Here is a 25,636-nt window from a genome sequence, read left to right as displayed (position 1 = left end):
CACAGCTAATTGAGACATAAAAAATATGTGCAAACAAGCTATGTATAAGATTAATAAGAAATAACAGAAGGAAAGCACTAAGATTAAGAGGGATTGGGAAAGGTTTCCTGTAAAAGATGAGTTTAGTTCACTTGTAGGGTTAGTTATTCAGGATCTACCTCCTGCTGTTAAAACCCCATGTTTCTATCCAAAGAGAAAGATTTCTGTTTTGCCAGGAGTCATTCAGCATGGTAGTTTACACTAAATGATTACAGTATCAGAATGGGCTGAAGTATGTCTGAATTGTTGACTCAGAAGTGGAAGAAAGCATAATCTATGTTTGAAAGACTCATTGTAAAATTCTATTTTAGGAGTAACTGTTAGCTATTAAAAATAGAAAAGCCAATATAAGTAGAAGTTGAGTCAAACTACATGCCAGAAATGTACTATATCAGGAAACACATGGGAAATGATTTAGCCCAAGACAGGCTCAAAATAAGAATCTTGAAGCATCTTATGAGTCTCTGAAGATGCTCTACACGAAAATAACATTGAACTTCTTGGGATTCCCAAGATTTTAAGGGTGTGTGCCTGAGTTAAAAAGACAAATCCATAATGTTTATCAAAACATAAGCCTAATTAAACTAATAATACAATGTTATAGTAATAAGCCAGAGGAAGGTTGTCTTCAGTTTATCAATGGGCTATGTAATAACAAAAATAGTGCTTTTTTGAAGTGTGTTCATTTATATTTGTTTTATATTTACTCAGAAAGTTAGTGGCACAGGGGATAGAATATTGGGGCTGGCTTTAGAAAAATCTGAGTTCGAATGCAGCCTCAGATACTTATTAGCTATGCGATTCTGGATTAACCTATGTTTGTTTTCAAATGTGAAATCAGGATAATAACAGCACCTACCTTTTCAGGAGTTGTGATGATCAGATGAGATATCTGTAAAAGTGTTTCCTGGCATACAGCCCTATATAAACATTCCCTTCTTTCTCCTCCCAATCCATTTTACAGATGAGAACCTGAGGCTCACAGAGGTAAATTGGTTTTCACATGTTCATGCAGCCAGTAAGTGGCAGAGACATCTGAATCTTGAATTAGTTGGTCATCCAGAACTCAAAATATATCTCTCCATAGTCACAATGCTTGTGGTTTATGGGCTAGCCCACCAATCCTCATTTCTTGCTCCTGAACTAAATGTAGCCTCAAGCCAGAAACTGTGACAACATAACCTTCCTGATCTTCTATAAGCCCTTCTGGCCAGTCGTGGGAGAGAAACTGGGTTGACACTCTAGTAGCTGAGTAGCTCATGAGATAATTTTGGGAAGTGCACTGGTTGCAAGGTTGGCATGGTTTGAGATGACTACACTTTTCTCAGCAGAGGTAGTGAATGAAGCAATAGTTGTCAAATGTATGAGCATAAGAAAATTATTTCTAAGTTATGTGTTTATGCAAATTTATCAAAACAAATTCTTGGCATGATGGATAGAGAGGTGGCTTAAAAGTCAGGTAGGGCAGCTGGGTAGCTCAGTGGATTGAGAGTCAGGCCTAGAGGCAGGAGGTCCTAGGTTAAAATCTGGCCTCAGATACTTCCCAGCTGTGTGACCCTGGGCAAGTCACTTGACCCCTATTGCCTACCCTTTCAACTCTTCCATCTAGGAGCCAATACATAGAAGTTAAGGGTTTAAAAAAAAACAAACCAAAAAAAAGTCAGGAAAACATAATGTCAGAGGCTGGGATACTAGCAAGCAGATAAAGAACAGCTAGAATTAACTTCTCCAAAAGACAGATTGATCTGAAATTTTAGTGTGGGTCTGAAGGCTAGCATTACTTATTGGGCTTGGGCTTTTCAGACAAGATGAAACTTGCCTAAATGCTCCTTTGTTGGGGTGCTGAGTGGGACTGGTCACTGAGTGTCTGCTGATGGACTAAAGGAAATTTTGTTCAGATGTTCCTCTAAGTAATTGTTCACCTGAAGAGCAAAACTGGCTTTCCTGCCATTCTTCACACATAGCAGGCCAGTCCAAGCTTTATGTATTTCCATGTCTGGAATGTACTTTATCATTCCTTTGGTTTCCTTTAAAACTCAGCTTGTGTCAACTTCTACATGAAGGTTTCCTAACTTTCTCCCCATTTTCTTTTACCTTTTCATAAATGGAATTGCTACTGACTTGGGGGACTGGTATGTCCTCTCCCACTGAAGATGCCTAAGCTCTCTGTTGTAGTGGTACCATGTTCAGTACTGACCAGTAGCTTCTAAAAAGAGATCTATTTCCCAGATCAGTTGTTTTTTCAGTAAGGTAGTTTAGATTTTCTTCTATGTTTTTCATTCTTTTGATTTTGTCTTATTTTTCCTGATGTATTATGGATTCATTAGCTTCCATTTGCTCAATTCTAGTTTTAATGGAGTCATTTTCTTCCTTAAGCTTTTGTGTTTCCTTTTTCATTTGGCCCATTCTAGTCTTTAGGAAGGTTTCTTCAGTTTTGTTTTTTTGTTTTTTTGCCTCCATTTACACTTGTCCCATTCTAGTTTCTAAGTTATAAAATCTATCATTTCTTTAATTATTTGTTTTTTATTTCCACTTCTTTTCACGTTCTTCCAGAAGGTCTTTTGGGATCTAACATCCTTTCTCACTTTATTTTGAGGCTTCATGTTTCCTTTTTGCCATTGTTGTCTTCTTCTAAGTATATATTTTGATCTTCCTAGCTCTAAAGTAACTTTCTAAGGTTAGGTTTTTTTCTTTGTCTTTTGCTCATTTTTCTAGCTATTATCCCCTCCTCTTCCCCATCCACCTTGTCTGTCTATTGAGATTCTTCTCTGTTCTTGGGGCTGAGGAAATGATGCCCCAAGCATTGTATCCTTCTCTGGTTTTTGGGGTAGGGCCAGCTTTCTTCAGGGTGTCTTAGTGTGCACTGCCAGGGGCTGACTGGCTGGCTTCTTGCAGGGAGACTTTTAGCAGTTTTTTTTTCCAGCTGGATTCTGCTCCTTCTACTTCCAGTTTCCCTTTTGACTCCTGTGTTGGGCTATTCCCCAGCTGACCCTGGCTCTGAAGTCTTCCTTCCTCAGGCCTCTGGGCTGTTCCTTATCTGTTTTGTTGCCTCAGGTTGCTTGGCAGTGAGTAGGGCTGCATTTGTGTGTACTCTGCAAGTCCCTACAGTGTGCTCTGTAACCTCCATGCTTTACTCAAAGAGCACACACTGGGTTACTCTCCCCCTCTCACCCCAAAGAGACACATTCCTCCCATTTTCTTTTTGAGGTGCTTTATTTTCTTTTTGTGTGTGTGTTTTGAGAATTTGGGTGAGCTGAGGGTCCCTTTACTCTGCCATCTTAACTCCTAGTATTTACCAACAACTGACTAGAAAAGTATAACAAATTTAAAAAGAAAACATTTAATTAGGACAAAATAGCAAAGTAAATAACAAAGAAAAGTCATATAGTAGTCATCATAGACATTCTTCCATACATAACAAACTCCTAAAACAATGCTGAAGGAAATGCTCAGCCAGTCAATAATTATTTATTAAATGTCTGTGTTATGTGCCAGCCACTATGCTAAGTGATGGGTTTTTTTATTTAAAAATTTTTATTTTTTAGAAAAGTTAACATGGCTACATGATTCATGCTCTTACTTTCCCCTTCACCCCCTCTCATTCCCCACCCCCCATAGCCTATGCGCATTTCCACTGGTTTTAACATGTGTCATTGATCAAGACCTATTTCCAAATTGTTGATAGTTGCATTGGAGTGGTAGTTTCGAGTTTACATCCCCACTCCTGTCTGCCTCAACCCATGTGTTCAAGCAGTTGCTTTTCTTCTGTGTTTCCACTCCTGCAGTAAGTGATGGTTTTATATAAAGAAAGGCAAAAGACAGTCACTACCCTCTAGGAGCTCATAGTCCAATGGGAAAATCAGCACGTAGACAAGTGCATGCAACTACTCCCTCCATAACTCATGTTCCTAGATAAGAAGGAGGAGCATCAGGACTGGTCCCAGCAATTTTGTGTGCCTTCCTATAGCTCATTTACCCTTTCTTTTACCTCAAGCAATTTTCTAGAACTATAAATTATAGATAAGTTATATATCTGATTGAGAAAGGGGAAAGAAAAATTTAACAAAGAGTGGTAGGTGAGGTGGCCGTTTTAAGTACAGAGAACAACATGGTCAGAAGCAGAAGAGAAAGGAATGACTGAGACATGTACAGAATAAGAAATAACATGTAGCCAAGTTGAATGAAGCACAGAATACATAGAAAAGATACCTGAAAAGATAATGTGGTGCCAGGTTGTAAAAGACTTTGAATTCTAGGCTAAGGAGTTTGAACTTTACTCAATAAAAACAGAGGGATTGAAGTGTTTTAATAGCAAGATAGTATAATTAATTTTTGAGCCTTTTTAAAAGACAATGATTTGATAACTGCATTTTGAAAACACATAAATAGGGTGTCTACCTTGAAAATGACATGAGTGTTTTATAGATCATAATTTGGATATTGTATTGAGAAACTTTGAGATATACTGAGAAACTCTTAAAAATTTGAAATCTTTAAGATAAGAAGTTGAATGCTAATGAGGTAACTTCAAGGTAGTAGGGAAAAAGGTAACTTTAGATAAGTAGATTCCCATACCTTTTTTCTTTCTAAATATCAATTATTTGATTTTTATTTTGATTTAAAATCTGATAAATGATAAATAAAAACATGAAGATTTCTTGTCCAAAGATCAAAAAAAGAGAATTGTATATGATACTGTAAATTACTTTTACATGTAACTTGGTTTTTTAAAAATGCATATAATAGGGGGCAGCTGGGTAGCTCAGTGGATTGAGAGCCAGGCCTACAGAGGAGAAGTCCTAGGTTCAAATCTGACCTCAGACACTTTCCAGTTGTGTGACCCTGGACAAGTCACTTGACCCCCATTGCTTACCTTTGCTACTCTTCTGCCTTGGAGCCAATGCATATTATTGACTCCAAGATGGAAGGTAAGGGTTTAAAAAAATGTATATAATAGATTTAATATGATAATTTCAATAAAACTCTGCTTTTCTGTTTACCCTCCTGAAATTCTTTCTCTTCTCTTTTGTGTACTTTTAAAGTATTCAATAAACTCTTTTTTCTTTTGATTTTGGGGTAAGAAGTATCACTATCACTGTCCCCAATTCCTTTCCCCTCAACTCCAGCAAATTAATAAGTAAAAACTCTCCCTTGTAACAAATAAGTATAGTCAATGTTATAATTAAAATTAAACTTTGAGATTTTATGTTAATTTTATAATTATTTATTAGTAAAAGAGAGAAAAAGATTGTAAGAAAAATATTACCAGGTCTTTCTAACTAGTGTAGTCTCCTGGTCAAGATGTTTCTTTAAGCCCCAGTTTCCCAACCAGCTCTGGCCCATTTTACAAGTGGTGGCAAGGGGACCCACCAAGCCACATGGGCAGGCCAGATAAATTAAGGTGTAAAAAGGCCAGGCAAGGAGAGGGTTTGCATTCAGGAAGGGACCTGAGCAAAAAAAGACCCTGAGTTCCCACTCATCCCAGCATTACATCCACTGTGCCACCAACCTGTCTCCATAAGGTTTATGTTCTAATGCATAGCCAATTTTTATAATGGAGCAAGGAACAGTTGAGAATATGCATATTCCTATCTATTCTCATTTAATGATTTCCAGATTTCTAGTATACCCAACTTTTCTGCAATTCTACACATTATTAACTTTTTTATCTTTTTGTTAGATTTGGAGTATCTAAATAATAGAGATAAGTAGGTAGTTGAATCTACGTGTGATTTAGTGTGGAGGCTGCCAGATCCTGTGTGATCGTGATTGGTGCTCCTTGATATCTGAATTGTCTCTTTCTGGCTTCTTATAAAATTGTTTCTTTTACTTGGAAGCTCTTGAATTTGGCTATTATATTCCTGGGGGTTGTCTTTTGAGGGTTTAGTGTAGAGGGTGATCTATAGATCTTTTCAATGTCTATTTTGCCCTCTTGTTAAAGAACATCAGGGCAGTTCACTTGGATAATTTCTTGTAGTATGGTGTCCAAATTTCTATTAATTTCTTCTTTTTCAGGAAGACCAATGATTCTCAAATTGTCTCTTCTAGACCTGTTTTCTTGATCTGTCATTTTTTCAGTGAGATATTTCATGTTTCCTTCTATTTTATCAGTCTTTTGACTTTGCTTTATTAGTTCTTGCTGTCCTGAAAGATCATTGGCTTCTACTTGCCCAATTCTGGTCTTTAGAGACTGGTTTTCTGCTATAATCTTTTGATTTCCCTTTTTGATTTGGTCTATTCTGTTTTTCATAGTTTCCTGCTGTTTAATTTGAGTTTCCAATTTGCTTATCATTTTGTTTGATTTTGGGGCATCTTTCTCTAATTGGGAGTTTCTGTCTTTTAGCCTGTTAATTTCCTTTTAAGCCATTTCCCACTTTTCTTGCCAAATCTCTTCCATCTTTCTCATGATCTCAGATTTGAACTTTTCAAGAGCTTGTGACCAATTTTCATTTTTGGGGAAGGTTTGGATGTGATTATTTGTTTGTTCTCCTCTACTGTCTGCTCTGTTGTCTGGATTTTTTCTGTGTAAAAGTTATCGAGTGTTAAAGATTCTTCTTAATGTTTCTCTTTGGAGGTTCTTGTGCATGGCTTGCCATTATTATTATGCTGTTTTTTTCTTTCTCGGTCAGAAATCTGGGTGAGGCAGACAAGCTCTCTGTCTATCGAGCTGTGGAGCAGTTTTTGCCTGAATCACAGTGCCGTGTGGCCCTCTCAGCTTTATCGTTGTGCCTAAGGTCTGTGCTCTTTAGGCTCCTGGGGTCTCAAGTCTAACTGTTTTCAGGGTCAAGCCTCCTGGTGGTCCCCTTTCTTGCTTCTCTGCCTGAGGCTTCTTTAACAGTCTCAAGGCGCTGCTTCCACAGTCATGTACCTCTCCACACTGGATTCCCATCCAAGGTCCACACCCGTGTTCAAGATCTATGTTCAAAGTCTGCATTCTTTAGCCTTGGAGTCTTAAGTCTTTCTGCTCTCAGGAGCAGGCCCTGGTGATCCCAGGTAGTTGCCAAGAACTTAATGAATGCCCCAAACTTGCTCTAACTCTTGTACACTGGCTTTGGCACTGTAGGTGTGTGTGTGTGTGGTTGCTCAGCTCACATTTTAGTGAGAGCTATTTCACCCCCTTATAGCATGGAAATGCCCAAATCCCACGTACCTTCAATGCTGTGCCCTATTGTAGAGTCCCATTGTTCATCTGGATTGGGTTTTTGTGTCCTTTTGAGGAGTCATGTATATATGGGTTAGGAGAGGTTAAGCACGCTGCTTCTGCTCTGCAGCCATCTTAACCCAGAAGCCTCCATGTGTGATTTAAAAAACCTGAGACTAGCATTCCCCAAAGACCTTCCACAGTCCCTGAAATTCCCAATAAAGGAATAGCCCCTTTGCACTGTGGTCTTGTTATCTCTAGGAAGACTTTGTAAAATTATTCTCTTAGTTCTGTTTAGTAAGTAGGGGATGTTAACTACTACCACTTATGAAGGCATGTATTCATTTATCAGGTTATTCTGGAAAATAGAGAATAGGACCACAAAGGAATAAAATACACATTATTTTTGAATGGACTAATAGGACTGGGTTGAGGAAAAAAGTGCAGGATCTTTGATTGAGGCTTTATATTTCTCATTTGTAGATTGATGGGGTTAGGCTTTTTAACCACTCAGATCCCTTTCAATTCTAAATCTACACTCCTATAATAAGGAACCATCAAAAGGAAACTGTGTTCCAAGGGGATTGATGAGAAGTGGGATTCCAAAGACAAACAATTCCAATAAAGTCTAGAGACACTGAAGCTTGTAAAAAACCAATCTTCAAGACTATCTGCCTTTTGATCTAGCCATAGCACTGCTTGGATTATACCCCAAAGAAATAATAAGGGAAAAGACTTGCACAAAAATATTTATAGCCACGTTCTTTGTGGTGGCAAAAAATTGGAAAATGAGAGAATGTCCTTTGATTGGGGAATAGCTGAACAAATTGTGGTATCTGTTGATGATGGAATACTATTGTGCTCAAAGGAATAAAGAACTGGAGGAATTCCATGTGAACTGGAATGACCTCTAGGAATTGATGCAGAGTGAAAGGAGCAGATCCAGGAGACTGGATATACTGTGGTACAATCGAACATAATGGACGTTTATACTAGCAACAATGCAAGGATCCAGAGCAAGGCTGAGGGACTTATAAGAAAGAAAACAAGCCACATTCAGAAGAAGAACTGTAAGAGGAGAAATACAGAAGAAAAACAACTGCTTGAACACATTGGTTGTTGGGGATATTAATGGGGATGTAGACACTAAATGATAACTATAGTCCAACTATCAATAATATGGAATTAGGTCTTGATCAATGCTACGTGTAAAACCCAGTAGAATTGTGTGTTGGCTAAGTGGGGTTAGTGGGGTTTAGGGAAGAGGGAAAGAACATGAAATATGTAACTAGGAGAAAATATTCAAAATTTAAAAAGATAATTAAAGAAAAAAGCAATCTTCTTACTGATGGAGACAGTTTAAGATTGATTAAAAACTGGACAATTCAGCCTCATTTAGATAACTTAACCTCAGCATGTCCAAAACAGAATATATTATCTTCCTCTCCACTCTGCTCCACCCCCAATTAGTCCACCCCTCTTCTGAAGTTTCCTATTTCTATTGAGAGTATCTTCATCCTTCCAATAATTCAGTTTTGCTATTTGAGTCATCCTCAATTCCCTCTTCTACCTCTTCCCCCATATCTTATCAGTTGCCAAATCTTTTCATTTCTATTCCCATATTCTATCTCTCACATCTGTCCCCTTCTCTGTGCTAACATAGCCAAACACCCTATTTCAGGCCCTCAAAAACTTCTAGTCTGAATTATTGCAATAGTCATCCAATTGGTCTCTCTGCCTCAAAACTCTCCCCTTTCAGTTCCACCTTCCACACAATTACGAAAAAGGTTTTTCTAAAGCACAGGACTATGATGACATTCCCCTACTCAATAAAATTTGGTGGTTCTTTATTACTTCTTTTTAAAACTCTTAACTTTTGTCTTAGAATCAATACTAAGAATTGGTTCCAAGGCAGAAGAGCGGTAAAGGTTAGGCAATGGGGATTAGGTGACTTGCTCAGGGTCACACAGATTAATATCTAAGGCCAGATTTAAACCAAGGACTTCCCATCTTTGGGCCTAGCTGTCAATCCACTGAGCCACCTGCTGACCCTACCCCATTACTTTTAAAATCAATAAATAGAAACAGAAAATAGAAAACAGAAAATAAACTTTTCTGTTTAACATTTAAAACCCTTTGAATTTTTACTCTAATTTACCTTTAAAGTAATATACATTTCTCCACTTTATGCACTCTTTGATTTAATGAAACTGTCCTTTCTCTTTCTCACATAGGGCATTTCATTCCCAGGTCTCTAGGCCATTGCATAGTTTGTCCTTCCTGCCTGGTCTAAAAATTAGGAGCATTTCTAGGCCAAAAGGATTAGGACAATGAGTCCATCACTAAACAGCCCCTTTGTTCTGGACCAAACTTAGTCCTGGGAGAATCTGTCCATCTACCTAAAAGAAAAGATAGCACCCTTTTTTCATACTCTTTGCCTCATTATGTCCCCCATTTTAGTGCACCAGGAAAGATTGGTTAAAGCTTAAGTCTTTGACTCATGTCTAGGACTTCATCATAGGGGTGATTAGAAGGATTCTCAATGTACAATATGAATAAGATATGGAAGAGATATTTCTTATGTACAAAAGAATTCTAAACATAAAACATTTACAAAAGCACAATGAAAGAAAGGTCAAAAGCAGGATTCATAAAATTAACTTATAATTATAGCTAAACTACTCCAAGAGGGTGATATTTAAACTAATCAAAATATAAAGAAGTCTAGCATTACAGGGGAAGCATTTTATATTTTACCTTAGTTCTGTACTGTACTTCTCCTGGAAAGAAGATATTTTTTGGCAAACTAGCCTAAAGTTTGAACTACTTCTTTACTTGGTGGTCAACTGCAAGAGTACTGGATTAATTGCTGGAGACTAAGTACTTTGACCAAAGTACTTAAGACTACCAACCCTCTCAAACTCATAAAGTTGACTCCAAGCCTAGATGTAGCCATCTTGGGATCAATATTTGTTTACTTAAGAGAAATAAAGAGCAAATACAGAAAAAGCAAGCTAAAAACCAGGATCAGATTAACCTAACAGAACATGGGCTTTAGCTGTCATATGCTTAACAGTTTTCTATTTCTATTGGCCTTTGGGGAAGGGGAGAGCTACTTGCTACACAGAACGTCGAAGGGAGAAGAAAGCCAACAGTGGATATGTTCCCTTTTTAAAGGCCCATTGAGTCATCAATTCTTTCTATTCAGTAGCCAAGATGGGGCCAGCATCTTCATTCTTAAAACACTCTCCATTGTTGAGATATCAACTCTAGTCAGGGTTTCATCATCCCCAAAGCATACTAGTACTGATCAAGTACACACATAGTCAGATGGAAGCAGAGAGAATTCTTGCCCATTCTTTATGCAATCTCCAGTTATATTAGAATTCACTTCTGCTTCACAGAATCTTTCGTTCCCTTCAAAGTTCAACTCACCTTTTGCATGGGTTCTCCTAATCTTTGTTGATTGAGCAACACCAGCATCATTTGACACCTGAATCTATGGTGAAAAGATAATATTAGAAAGTAAAAGATGCCTGTTTTTAATATATTAGTTCTTGTATAGCTATGGGACCCTGAAAAGGGTGCAAATTCCTGGTCATGATTCAGAGGAAGGATGGGTAGAATCCCAGGTATTACAATACTAAAGGGAAAACTAGCACAGAAAGGGCAAAATAAGAAATCAAATATTCAATTCTGCAGACACAAATAGAAATAATTCCAATGATGAAAAAAGTGAATGTCTACCCCACCTCCATCTTAGAATCAATACTGTGTATTAGCTCCAAGGCAGAAGATCAGTAAGGGCTAGGCAATGGGGGTCAAGCGACTTGCCCAGGGTCACACAGCTGGGAAGTGTCTGAGTTCAGATTTGAACCCAGGACCTTCCATCTCTGGGCCTGGCTCTCAATCCACTGAACCACCCAGCTGCCCTCCCTCCAAACAATTTTGATATAATCCATTAAAGCAAATTCTGGAATGACAGAACCCACAAAAGGACTGGGTGAAACAAATTTTCAGACCAAGATAACTTATAGAAGATTGGCAGAAGGTGTCTGTTGCAAACCTGAGGGAGTATAGCACAGAATAGCATACCAAAGCAGGTCCTGCCTTGCAAATCAGTACAAGCCTTGGGCTAAATCAGTTGCAATGGCATCCAGAGCTCTCAGCCCTAGATGGTAAGGAAGGTTGGATAACTGGTCAGAAGATTACAGGAGTTCCTTTGCTGGCTCTGGGTGCAGGCGTCTGTTGCATTGCATATCTCTGATCCAGGTCACAAGTCTTAGGGCAAGAAAGAGCACTAGCACACACTAGCGCTTGTGGCTGGAGGAGAGCAAGGAAACTTGGTCACAGTTCCAGGGTGGAAAGGAGTACTTACGGTTGCTAACAGATGAGAGCACAGGTCAGGAGATTATTAAACACACCTTTCCTTAATCACACAGCCTTGGAAGATCTGAAAACATATAGACCCCCAGAAGACAGCTGTGCAAAGAATCTAACATTTGGGACAATGTCCCCTTATCTATAAAAATTTTTTTGTTTTGTGTTTTTTTAAGTTAAAAGACAAAAATAGGACTAGGAAATGAGCAAACATAAAAAAAAAAGAAACTCAATATAGAAAATTATTTTGGTGACAAGGAAAACCAAAACACAAACTCAGAAGAAGACAAGGTCAATGCTGTTGTATCCAAAAGTCTTTAAGAAAAATATGAATTGGTCTCAAGCTTAAAAAGAATTAGTGGAGTTCTAAAAGATTATAAAAATCAAATATGAGAGGTTGAAGAAAAATTAGGATGAGAAATGAAAGGGATGCAGGAAAATCATGAAAAAAGAAGAGATAGTAGGATAAAAGGGGAACTAGGATAGAGAGTAATACATAGTATTCATAATGATAAAAATAATTTTATATAACAAGTATCTCTAATAAAGGCTTCAGTCAAATGTATAAGAATATGTCATTCTCCAATTAATAGATGTTCAAAGGATATTAAAAGGCAGTTTTCAAAGTAATTAAAATTATTTGTAGTTATATGAAAAAATGCTCTAAATAACTATTAATTAGAGAAATGTAAATTAAAACAACTTTGAGTTATACCCTACACCTATTGGATTGATTATTATGATAGAAAAGGAAAATGACAAAAGTTGGAAGGGCCATGGGGAAATTGAGACCCTAAAGCACTGTTGGGAGAATTGTGAACTCATTCAACCGTTCTAAAGAGCAATTTGAATCTGTGTCCAAAAGGTTATAAAACATATTGCTTTGACCCAGCAATATCATTACTAGGTCTAGATTAGAGATTTTTTTAAAAAGATAAAGTATTTGTAGGTACAAAAATATTTATAGCAGCTTTTTTTGTGGTGGCAAAGAATTGGAAAATGAGGCGATACCCATCGGTTGAGGAATGGCTAAGTAAGTTTGGGTATATGAATGAAACACCAAAAAGAAACTTCTTTCTAAATGTGTGCATGGAGATAGGCGTAAAGGTGGAAGTCTGATAGAGGTAACAATGAAGAGGCAGATAGGGGGCATCATGGATAGAATCTGGTGGCATCCTTTCTACAGGTGAATCAATGTTTTGTTTTGTTTTTTTAAATAGGACTACATTACAATCTGGAAGGGTTTCTAAAGAAGGGGTAGAAAGCAAGAAGATAGAGTGTGTGTGTGTGCATGTGTACACACATATATGGGGACATCAAATCAAGATCTTGTAAAAGGTAAGTTGACCCCCATGGTCTCAGAAATAGAAGAGTCTATAGGGGAATAAATAAGGAGAATTGGAAGAGAGGGAAAGGAAAGAGGCCTTACTTTGTAGGTGAGAGGGGGCTTTTTTGATGAAGGCTCTTTTGGGTGGAGACATGGTCAGTGAAAGGAGATGAAGACTTTACACTGGATAAGGCCTGGGGAATTTGGTGCTTGAAAAATCTACTTGACTTGGGAAAGGGAGAAGTGGAACCCCTAGGGGCAACTGTCACCTAAAAGAATGGCAGGGAATGGATACTGAGGATATTTATAGGCAAAAGGAGATGGGAACAAAAGGTAAACAGGAAAGGGTATATAGATCAGTGGGAAGTATATAATCAAGGATTTGGGTTCTGTCATAGGGCAGTGTCCACTGGCACCTGCAATAATTGGCATTGTTCTGGAAGTGAGGCCCAATGGAAAAGAGAAAATTTCTTTACTAAGAGAGGGAAAAAAGGGAAAAGAAATCTATCACTAGATAGAAGCAAGATAGAAAAAGGAATAAATAAAATCCTAAAGGGAAAGAGATATCAAACAACAAGAGTGGATCAGGGGTTGAGAAGAAGAGAGTCAGTGAGAGCAGAGCCACCTTCAAAAAAGATTAAAGTAGGGGGCAGCTGGGTAGCTCAGTGGATTGAGAGCCAGGCCTAGAGACGGGAGGTCCTAGGTTCAAATCCGGCCTCAGACACTTCCCAGCTGTGTGACCCTGGGCAAGTCACTTGACCCCCATTGCCTACCCTTACCACTCTTCCACCTATAAGTCAATACACAGAAGTTAAAGGGTTTAAAATTAAAAAAAAAATCTAAAAAAAAAAAAAAGATTAAAGTAAAGTAACTGAAGGAACATAATACTACGTTTTCAGTAGAAGAGGGAACTTGAAACTGAAAAGATTCTGCATAGACAATATTAATATATCTAGTATAATAAGGGAATTGATCTAATGGGGAGAATCTTTGTATCTAATTTCTCTGATAAAGGTTTGATATCTGGGATATAGAAACAGTTAATGAATATATATAAAACCAATAATCATTTTCCAATGGGTAAGGAGTCAAAGGATGTGAGTAAACAGCTCTCAAAAGAAGAACTGAAAAACATTTTGTGAAAAAGTACTTCAAATCTCTAATGAATGGAATGCAAATTAAAATAACTCTGAAGTTTCACCTTACATCCTGAAAATTAGAAAAAAAATGATTAAAAAAAAGGCAACATTCAATGTTGGAGAGGTTATGGAAAGATAGGCACACTAATAAACCATTGGTGGATCTGTGAAATTGTATAACTATTTGGGAAGAAATTTGGAATCATGCAAATAACGTGACTAAAATGTCCACCCTATGAACCAAAGACTTATACCCCAAGAAAGCCATAGATAAGAAAAAAGACCCCAGATCCTCCAAAGTATTTATAGCAGTACTCTCTGGGATGGCTAAGAATTGGAAACAAAGTAGATACCTCATCAACCAGTAAATAGTTAAACAAATTGTGGTACAGTACATAAATGTAATGGAATATTACCATGCTGTTAGAAAGATGTGTGTAATGCATATACAGAGGCATGAAAAAATCTACATGATCTGATGCAGCACGAAGTAAGCAGAGCCAAGAATACAACATGTACAGTAGGTACAACAATGTAAATAGAAAGAAAAACCACAAATGAAGGAATACAAAGTAAATAAAACAAATTAGTAAAGATCAAATAGGACACCAATGACGAGATAGAAGGCAACATCCCCAACCTACCCTTTTGTGGCATGAGGTGTTACACCTGTTTTCCGGTTTTTTAATATATTGATCAGTTGTACTGACTTTTCCTCTCCAAAAAATACTGTTTTCCTACAGGATGGCTCTCTGAAAGGGGAAGCAAAGGGGTACATGGGATTCTGTGGTGATATAGGAAATAGAAAATGTCCATAAAAATGTATTTTTAAAAGGAGATAGGAGAATTTTAAAAACTTTACCTAGATTTATTAGCCTTGAACCCAGGAAAGGGGAATGAATCTCTCTTCTTCCCTATTCCCCCTCCCTCTTACACCTTATACATCACTGTTTCCAGGACCCAAGTTTCAGAATAGTGCTCTAGCAGATACATTATGTATTAAATAGACTTTTTTTAGTTTTCTTGGGAACCTGAGTACAATTTGTAACATTATTCCTAGGGGGAAATATCTCCCGAATTCTACACAAAAACTTCATTTTTGGAATACGTCCTGCTCACAACCTACATATGTGTCCTGAATAATAAATTATTTCACAAAGCATCAAGCATGAAACTTGTAACTAAGATGATGATAAACAAAACATTCTAATTTGCTGTACCTCTTAAATCTGTACCACTTATTTGGGTGCTTAAGCATACATTACTTCACATTGTTCTTTAACTATTGAATGTACATGTATCCTATCTTCCCAATTATATTATAAATAGACAGAGACAGACAAGCAGTTAGAGAAAGCATTTATTAAAGGTTTTCTATATGTCAGGCACCAGAGATACAAATACAAAAAAAGCAAGATGGTCCCTGCTTTCAAAACCTTTGCATTCTAAGATTACAAGGCAACAAATGAAGGGGAGCTGGAGAGCATGGGATGGGGAGTTGGAGGGAAGACAAGTATCTGAATGGGGGCAATGCAACAAATGAGAAAGATGAGGAATCTGGAGAGGAAGTCCAGATGTGAATGGAGGCCACACAGCTGTGGTCTTTCCTAAAATGGTGGTCTCAGGGAAGGAGCCATCAATTTAAAGAAGAAACCTTTTTTATTATTTATTATGACTTCTTAGAGGTTAAGTGTATTGTTAGTTCAATATGAGTCAAAAGTGCACTGACAATCAAAAAAAATTAATGCCATTTTGGTCTGTATTTATAGAAGTCTAACCACTAGATGTCACTGTTTCATAAAATATGTGTATGCATATATACTATGTGTTTCTAGAAATAAAATTAGGATTAGAGAGTTAGGGATATTTGTGGCTAGTAAATTTTTTTTTTAAAAGAAAGGAAAGATGACCCTTTCTTACTCCTTCCCAAATGAAATATGGGAGGATCTCTTATGAACTCTTCCCAAGGCTACTCCAAGAGCTTATAAGGAAGTCAGAAACACTAGTCACAACAATGAAAGTTAAGTTCTTTTCATGGAAAACTGGATGAGTCTGGAGTTCTCTCTCTTTTTATAAACCCTTACCTTCTAGCTTAGAATCAATCTTGGGAATTGGTTCTAAGGCAGAAGAGTGTAAGGGCTAGGAAATGGGGGTTAAGTGGATTTGCCCAGGGTCACACAGATAGGAAGTGTCTGAGGCCAGATTTAAACCCAGGACCAGGATCTCTAGGCCTGGCTCTCAATCCACTGAGCCACCCAGCTGCCCCCTGGAATTCTCTTTTAAAGGTTATTTTTCATTAACAGTATAAATGCCCTTTATGGCAATTAAATTGTGGCAAGAGAATATTATCTTTGTACTCTGTTCTGCTGAAATACTTTCAAGAGTAGAATGGAATTGTCCTGAATTATGCTAAAGCTATCTAAAAAGAGCTTGTATGGTTTGCTGGGTCAAATGTTTCCAACTGAAAGCTATATTATTTCCAATTTCAGCTTTTAGTCGTATTTATTAAGTAATGCAATTTGTACTTTTAAAATTTGTAATACTTTGTGATTTTTAAAAACTTTTTATTGTATTTGTACAATAGGACTCTTCTCAGCTGATGGAATAAATGCATACTTTTAATTTAAAATAAATAAATAAAAGTTATTTTTGGAGAACTTATTATGTTAAAAGGAAATAAAGGTTAGATGACTATAGATCTATACCCCAATTTAGAGAAAAAGAGTCTAACAATGGTCTGTATATTAGAATCCCAGGCTTGCACAAAAATTTAATTTCTTAAATTTCCAGAGCTATACCACCACACACACCCCTTGAATCAAGAGACACAAGAAAACTCAAATGCAAGTTGACTATATTGCACTAGAAGAAAAGAACAAAATTCATTTTGTTCTTTTGTATAAAGGAAAACAGCTTTGTTTATATCACAAAAACAAATGCAAACCAATATTTGTTAATAAGTAGTAAGTGAAGGAAGGGAGTTAGAGTCAGTTCAATTCCTTCACATTTCCTGCAATTCGGTGACTCTGACTTACAACTTCAACCACTAAATGAGCTTCTATGATGTATAGAGCATTTTCCCTTTGCAACAGTCCCCATTGTCTTTCTTTCTTCTCGCTATGGTTTGGGAAGAGAAATTGGATCATCCTTCTTTTTTTCCTGCGGCTGGTTTAGTTATCCTCTGTTCTTTTTAGCAATGTTATTTTACATTATTATTCTATCAAGATCTAAAATTACTTTTCTCAGGCAGGCATGTATTTAATTCTGAAGATTAAGGGTGGTAATGGAAATAGGCTCTGCTTATGAGGAGTCTGCCAAGTGTTATGGGTGAATTTGGGAAAGGTGTTAGGTTAAAGGGAATTTTGAAGGGATGTTGTCAGGTACTTGCTAGGTAGATAATATGAGTTGCAGGTAGGATGTAATGTTGAGATTCAGGATATAATATGAGGCTGAAGTCAGGGAATATAACACTGAAGGTAACAAAGATCTTCAGGGAGAGAAGGAATTAATTTAAACAGGCAAAGAGCAGCAGGGCTTATAGACTAGGACTTAGACTAAAGACAAACTGAGGGAAATAGATTGATTGAAATTAACTACAGGCTTTAGTTAATTTCACAGGAAGGGACTTGTTTTTAAGTTACACCTTCCTTCAAGATGGATTCCCCGGCTTCCCTTCAAGCCCAGAGTATGTTGATTCTATTCCTCTTCTTCCCTTTCCTTACTAATTAACTGACAAAGTAACTAACAGGTCTGTTTAAACACAAAAGGGGTTTATTGTCTTTTCAGGTTAAATTGTCAGGTAAAGGGGATTAAAGGAAGCCCTAACAGTTGTTTAAAGAAACCTCAGGTGGGGGAAGGGAAGCAGAGATGGTGTTTGAGTAAGGTCCTGCCTTAACTCAGCTCTCAAAGTGATGATGGCTACCAAACCTCTCCAGATAAAGTACTGCCAGAGTATAGCTAAACTCTCATAGATTTGAAACTAATCTCTGATTCACTCTCCTTATTCACTCCTCACAGACATTTAGGTAAGGGAAAGAAGGTAGGGAAATGAGGTAGAGTATGGAGATTCAAAGGGTTTATCTAAATTAACAAATCTCAAATAAATACTCCAAAGCTAGGCTAAATTTTCAATCTTCAGAAAGGAGAAGCAGCAGCTCAGCTGGCCCTGGCTCTCTCCACGAGGTCCCAAGTCCAACTGAAACTTTCTTCCAAGATTCTAAACTCCTAACTGACATCAGAACTCAGCCAAAGCCTCTAAAACTGCCCTGACACCCTCTCTCTGTACTACACAAGTGATACAGAGCATAGTGTTGGGAGCAGGAGAGGTCCCTATGTTCTTTGTCTTACACTTCATCTATAGCAGCATTGGTGAACATTTTCGAAATCGTGTGCCCAAACTGCACTTTCAAGCTGCTAGGCAGAGGGGCAGGGCATGTGAAAAATGTCCTCAGACTCTGGGGAAAGGGGGAACAGAACAGTTTCCCCCACTCCCTGCACCTGGGCACTCATTCTTCACCAACATGAATCTATAGGATCAAAGTTCTAGTTATAAAAAGGACCTCAGAGGCTATTTAGTCTAATGTCTTAATTTTACAGTGGAGGAAGCTGAAGCCCAGGAAGATTAAGTAACCCCAAGGTCATATAGGCACTATCAGAGATGGGATTTGAACCTAGGGCTTCTAGCTTTTTTCCCCTGAGTCAAGCTGAGGTATTATGTTCAGTACTGAGTGCCATTTTTGGGAAAAACATTGATAAGCTGTGGAGGAAAGGGATATGAGTGAAAAGTGACATTCTTGACTTCAAGATTAAAGGCTATTGTTAGAAGAGGGCTCGGACTTGTTCTGCTTGGCCTCAAAAGCAAAACTAGATGCAACAGATAGAAGTTAACCTATGAGACTTTGGAGATCTGAGATGCTGTTGTTCTATGATTAAAGTCCCTATTATTTTTTTTTATCCCTACTATTATTAGCTGTAGTTTTGGTTACTCTTTTTGAATACCATTCTTCCTGATTATTATATTCGTCTTCTTTTTTTTAACCCTAACTTCTTTAATTTTTTAACCCTAACTTCTTTAACTTTTTTAACCCTAACCTTTTTTAACCCTAACTTCTGTCTTGGAACCAACACTAACTATTGGTTCCAAGACAGAAGAGCAGTTAGGGCTAGGCAACTGGGGTTGTGACTTGCATAGAATCATACAGCTAAGAAGTGTCTGAAGCCAAATTTGAACTCAGGACCCCCCTATCTCTAGGCCTGACTCTCAATCCACTAAACCACCCACCTGCACCAATTATACTCTTCTTTACATTGCCTGCTGTCATTTGGATGATTGCCTTTGATGAATTTTGTCTTTGATTTTCTAAAATCTTGTCTATTGATATCTTAGGGAAAAGGAACTGGAATTGTGATTTTATTGACATAAGGAACTCTCAAGTGAGGAAACTTCCCCTACCAATGCAGAAGGGCACCTTTTTTGCAACTTAAAGTCTCTTAAAGAGAGAGCTGCCTAGAGCACTGAATGGTTATATGATGTGCCCAGAGTCACTGGCCAGCATTTGTTAGAGGTAGTATCTGAACTCATCTGCTTGACTTTGAAGATAGCTCTCTATTCATTATGCCATAAATTTAGCTGTCTACATCTGTCCTTGATATCACATGCTCCACAAAATGAAATATAGCATAGTTCTTATAGACGACATTTTAAGAAGAATACAAGCTAGGATGCTTCCAAAGGAGGATGACCAAGTAGCAGAGAGAAAAATTTCAGCTTTATGTAGGGAAACACTTCCTAACAATTAGAACCTTCTCCAGATGGAATGGAGGATACAAATGGTTCAATTATTAGTTTAATTATTTTTACTACAGCATGGAAGTAGCATGATATACTGACTAGAATGTTGAGCTTGCAGTCAGGAAAACCTGACTGTTAAGATACTTTTTAGCTGGACAATTCTGGACAAGCCATTTGGCCTTTGCCAAGTTTTTCTTTCCTTATTTGTAAAATGGGAGTAATAATAGAACCTACTTCAAAAAGTTGTTGAGAGATTAAATGAGATAATATTTATCAAGTATCCGTAAACTTCAAAGAGCTGTATACATATTTGCTCTGATTATTAGTAAGGTGATTCTTAGGCTTCAAATTATATACAGATTAAGTAAATTATAAGTACACAGTCTCACATTTAACCAACCAGCCAAGCAACAATTTAAAACACAAATCAGTATATTCCAGGCCCTATTCCTTTAGCAATATCTGAGCTAGGATTACAAATTTGGGTTGTAACAAAAGCACTCCTCTGGTTAACAGCTTTCAGTTAATACTAGTCAGCTTACCTCCTTCTTACTGAACATTGGTTACATGAAAGACCATGACAAATAGTGAATTGAGTACAAACTCATTTATCTTCTAAGCAAATAGTAAATAGAAATCAAAGAGGTTACATAGATTATAATATGCCAGAAAATATGTAAGAATATATTGACTCCTTATATTAAACTGAGGAAGGCCCCAATCTTATCCAAAGGGAAATTACCTCGCCAAAATCTCTAGGGAAGCGAGTTGGAAATCAAGCACATGTTGAGATATAGCTTCCCCTACAAATCTGCATCTTCCAAAGTATTTTCTTTTTTCCTCACTGAAGAATGTATTGAACCATGAATATCTCTCCCTGAAGAAGTCCTAATACCAACTTTGTTCCTTAAATGGGTTGGCAATGTCATATCTGTCTTCTATCCACCAAAGTCACATCTTCTGTATATGCAGCAACATAGAAAACACCCCAGACTTAGGTGAGAGCTCAGCTACTTCCAGAGAAATTTAATTGCTTTTAATAAATAAAATAAAGCTTAAAAAAACCCATATCTGTGACATAAAAAGTATTACTTGTATCATATAAGTGTAGTGCTCCTCTGGACTACTTCTTTAACTTGGAATTCCTGTTTGGGTTCTTCAAAGAATGTGTATTCCAGGTTTAAGATATTTTATGAATCTACACCCCTAAAACTATATGTAAATTATACTACCTCTTTAAACAAAACCAAACTTTTGGCCCTTTTCATAAGGAAGTTAATGATGAAAAGGGTAGAAAAAGAGTTTTTGTGCAAAGGAAGAGATTTTTTGTCAAAGGATACAAAATATTGCTATTATTAAGAACATTTTGAAACCTAATAAAAGTGGGAAATAACTAAGAAACCATTTTCAGACAGAATTTTACAGTTTTAGAGAGAAGATCTGAAATAGAGATTTTAGGACTTGCTTATGACTAAAAAGGATAAAACAAAGAAAATGAGAAATCACATAAATATTTGGAAACTGGGGTATGATTTTAAAAGGACTATCAACTTGAAAGGGGAAATATGGAGAATTGTGACTTGTTAAGTAAGAGGTGAGTTACTGCGAGTCAGAAGGCTTTCATTTAAGCCTTTGAACATAATCAAAAAGAGACTAGAAAAAGAGACACCAAACAAGATTGGGGTGGGATGGGATGGGGGAATGAGGAACCTCAATTGAAGTTGCTCAGTTATAACTGTGGCAGTTAGAAGCAGCCAGCTGAAAAAAAAAGGTTTCAGCTGAGTGATTCCTGATGGGTTGGAGAGATTTGAAGTCATTCACCAAAAGCTCCAATGGCAGCTATTGCCCTTCAGTGTCATCTAGAATTGGAGAAAGGCAAAGCTTTTCATTAGGATTTGTGGCTGTCTGCTGCCACCTCAGTCATGAGCAGGTATGAACTTTGTTCTTATCAGGACCTTACACTGGATGAGTGAATAACTGGCTAGTCTGATTTGTAGAGCCCAGACATAACCAGTGTGGTGAAATAGCTGTCTGGTTGAAAAAGACCGTTTTTCACATTAACAACTAAAACTTTCTAAATACCTTTTAAGGGTAGGGTTAATTGAAAGATCTTATAATGACTATGTTTGAGTAGAAAAGAGAAAAGGATTTTTTTAGCTATAAAGTGGTGTAGATTGAGACTCAAGAAAGAGCAGGGAAGCAATTTTGATTGGAGCAAATATTATTGATTTGACCAAAAATGATGAAGTCTGTAATCTAGATGTGAATTATTCTATGCTCTATTCATGTTCCTGTTAGAGTTATTCTACTCTATCAATTTTCCTCCCTCATGTTTCCATGCTAGGTTCCTATATTTTTTAATTTAAAAAAATGAGCCTAGAAATGCAAATTAAAACAACTCTGAAATACCATCTCATACATTTCAGATTGGCAAAGTGGATAGAAAAGAAAAATGAAAAATGCTGGGGAGGGGGTGTGGGAAAAAAGTATGCCAAGACACTATTCATGGAGCTGTGGACTAGTCCAACCATTCTAGAGAACAATTTGGAACTATATTCCAAGAGCTATAAAAATATGCATACCCTTTGACCAAACAATGCTGCTTCTGGGTCTTATACCCCAAAGAGATCAAAGGAAAAAGACTTGTACAAAAATATTTATGGCAGCTATTTTTGGTAGCAAAGATTTGAAGACTGAAGGATGCCCATCAATTACGGAATGGTTGAAGAAAGTTATGGTATATGAATGTAATTATGAGTAGCTTATTACATAGATAAAAAACATAATGAATAGAGGATCTAGAGCTAAAGCAGAGAAAGTATATTTCTCCTCAATGAGGAGATCCCCAGGATCATGAGAGGGTCTAAAAATAACTTTGTTGTAATGATCTAGTTCTGGGAAGTTATTCTTGCTAACATTGGAGCAGGATGGAAGAATGAGCCAAATTCAGATAGCAATGGTGAGAAGTATGAGGCCCCAAGTCCTATACAGTGCTGACTATACCTTTATGTAGTACCCCATTAGTGTTGTTACATACACTTCTCTCCTTTCCTGCCCTTACCATGAGTTTATCTAGAGAGGATCAATGACATAACTGAAGAGTTTCTATGTACAGTTCAGATACCTAGAGTCAACCACTTCTACCAAAAACTGAAAGTGTGCCATTTTAAATGCTAGATTTAGCCCCTGTGCTTTCCCACTCATTTGTACCACATTCTAAGGCTTTCCCTACCCCTGCAAGGGTAAATGTGGAGGTCATTGAGAGGGTCGATCAATTATCCCTCTCCACCTAAAATAAGTGATAAGATGCTGGTGGGCCTGGTGAGCCTGGCTTTACAAAGTCACCCCCCCACCCCAGTCCTTGGGAATTAACCCTAGACCTTGAGGGGAGACATAGTAGTTTTGTTCTAGGGATGTGATTTGCCAATGCAAGTGGAGTTTGGGAGAATAGCTTGAGAGCCTTGCTGCACAACTTTAGATAGTTTTCATTTGAAAGGTATTGGAGCTATCTGAGATTTAGTAGACTCAAGTGACTAAGACTGCAACCACTGGCTTAGCCTTCTTGGTCTCTTGGATACAAAATAGTCAGAAATAAAGAGGTTAGAGCTCTTCCCTCAGGCCTCTAACTGAAATCTAGTAGGAAGACCAACACCAACACAGAAGAGCCCAGCTAAAGCAAGGCTACATCATAGATGAACCTCATTTCCCTGTTTTGAAAGTCTTTCCCCTGCTATGTCAGTTTTCTTTCATTTACATCATCCAGCTGTACCAAATACAGATACCAAAAATGTCTCAATTCATTCTGATTTTGGACCTAAACTACCAGGATGATGACCTGAGTTAGTCCTAGCCCATGACATTTGGTGATAGTTGTGCAGGAATGGAGACAAGAAAGGGACAATGTGAGGAAGGTAAACCTTGACTGGTCTCTGTGCTTTTGGTACTGCCTCTCATAATGGTGGTAGTTTATCATGAGACTTCCTTGATGCCTTGAAGAGGTTGGTAGCAAAGATTTGGAGACTAAAGGATACCCATCAATTATGGAATGGCTGAAGAAAGTTCAGAAGGTAGATTGGGGATAGAGGCAGGATCTAGAGAGGCCCCAATGCTCTTGCCTATGGCAGATGAAACACTAATAATAACTTAGAGAAGTTCTGTATCTTCTTATTTTTAAAGAAATAGGTATTACTCTTCCTGAACATAGGTAGGTGATCCTGAGCTGGACATTCTTAGCTTCAGTGGCAACAATGCAAGTTTGCTCAAACCTTGGCCTTATGGGGCAGTATAATTGACCCTAACATATCAGGATGCAGCAGAAGTGATGATGGACATTGGCCAGGGCCCTGCTGCTGAAGTGGGCAAGGGCAGAAAACCTAGGAGCAAAAGGATAGTTAGCCCAGTTTAGTGAGTGTTGGCATAGGTAGTGGTTAAGACAGACCCAGTCTACAACTCGTTGTTTATGGTAATCTAGAGCTGACTGGTTCATAGTATAGTACTCAGTATTGATTGGACATTTCCTCCCCAGAGAGAGCTTGGAGGATTAGTTGGTGGCATTGTTGGAAGGTAGAATGCTTTCTAGAGAGAAGAGGACTGTCCAAGTGTCTACCCAGCCAGAGGAAGAAAAAGGCAGTCTCTCAGAGGTTTCAAATGGGCAAAGACTTTATATCTTATCCTTCCCATCTCATGGAGCTCCCAGGAAAGGGACAATCCTGCGTGGTGGGCAAAGAAACATTAAGGGAACAGTGATATAGGACAATTCTTGGTATGAATTTCTCAAGCTCAACATATTCAAAACAAAATGAATTGTCTTTCCTTCCAAACCCTTTCCTCTTCTGAATTTCCCTATTATAGTTAAGGATACTATCATCCTCTCAAGTATCTAGTCCCACAACCTCAAGGTTATCCTTAACATAGTCTTATCCCAAATCTCGTTACTTCTACCTTCTCAGTATCTCTTCCATATATGCTCCCTCTCTCCACTTGTAAAGCCATAATCCTAATTCAGGCCCTTATTACTTGCCTTCTGGACTACTTCAATAGCATTCTAACAGGTTTCTCTGCTTCAAATTTCTCCCCTTTCCAAACCACCCTCTATTAAACTACCAAGGCAATTTATCTACAGTGTAGAATTGCATTAATCGCCCTGATCAATCAACTCCAGTGGTTTCCTATTACCTCAGGGATGAAATATAAAGTCCCTTATTTAACACCATAAACCCTTTACAATTTAGCCCCTTCTTCCCTTTCCTTCTTTTCTTACTTTCCCCCTTCCATGCACTCTGCAATTCAGCTTCTTAGGCCTACTTGCAGGTCCTCAAAAGACACATCTTTTGACTCCAGGTTTTTTGTATTGGTTGTCCCTCATGCCTATAATGCTCTTCCCTGTCACCTCTAGATCTTAGTTACCCTACCTTCCTTCAGGATTCAATTAAAATCTCACCTTCTGCAGGAGGCCTGTCCTCATACTTTCATCTATTCTATCTTGTTTACCTATTTACATGTTTTTTCCACCATCACAATGTAAACTCCTTAAGAGCAAGGATTTTTTTTCCCTTTCTTGGCATCTCCAACAATAATTCCTGGTAGTTAGTAAGTACTTAATAATATTGTTAACTGATTGAATGGCACTGGAAAAGGCAATGTTCAATAAGGTAATGATTTTGGAAGGGGAATGTATGGGGTGTTTGAAGGGGACTGGCATCTTTGGTGTGAAGGCTTGTTGAGTCCCTTTCAGGGTTGCTCATTCATATTTGGTGACCAGCTTTTGCCCCACTCTCACCCATGACTCTAAAGAATCTGGAGTATGCACAGTGGCCACA

Source organism: Gracilinanus agilis, chromosome 2, assembly GCF_016433145.1.
Source record: "Gracilinanus agilis isolate LMUSP501 chromosome 2, AgileGrace, whole genome shotgun sequence".
NCBI lineage: Eukaryota > Metazoa > Chordata > Mammalia > Didelphimorphia > Didelphidae > Gracilinanus > Gracilinanus agilis.
The sequence above is the reverse complement of the archived record's forward strand: the minus strand, read 5'-3'. Positions refer to the sequence as shown.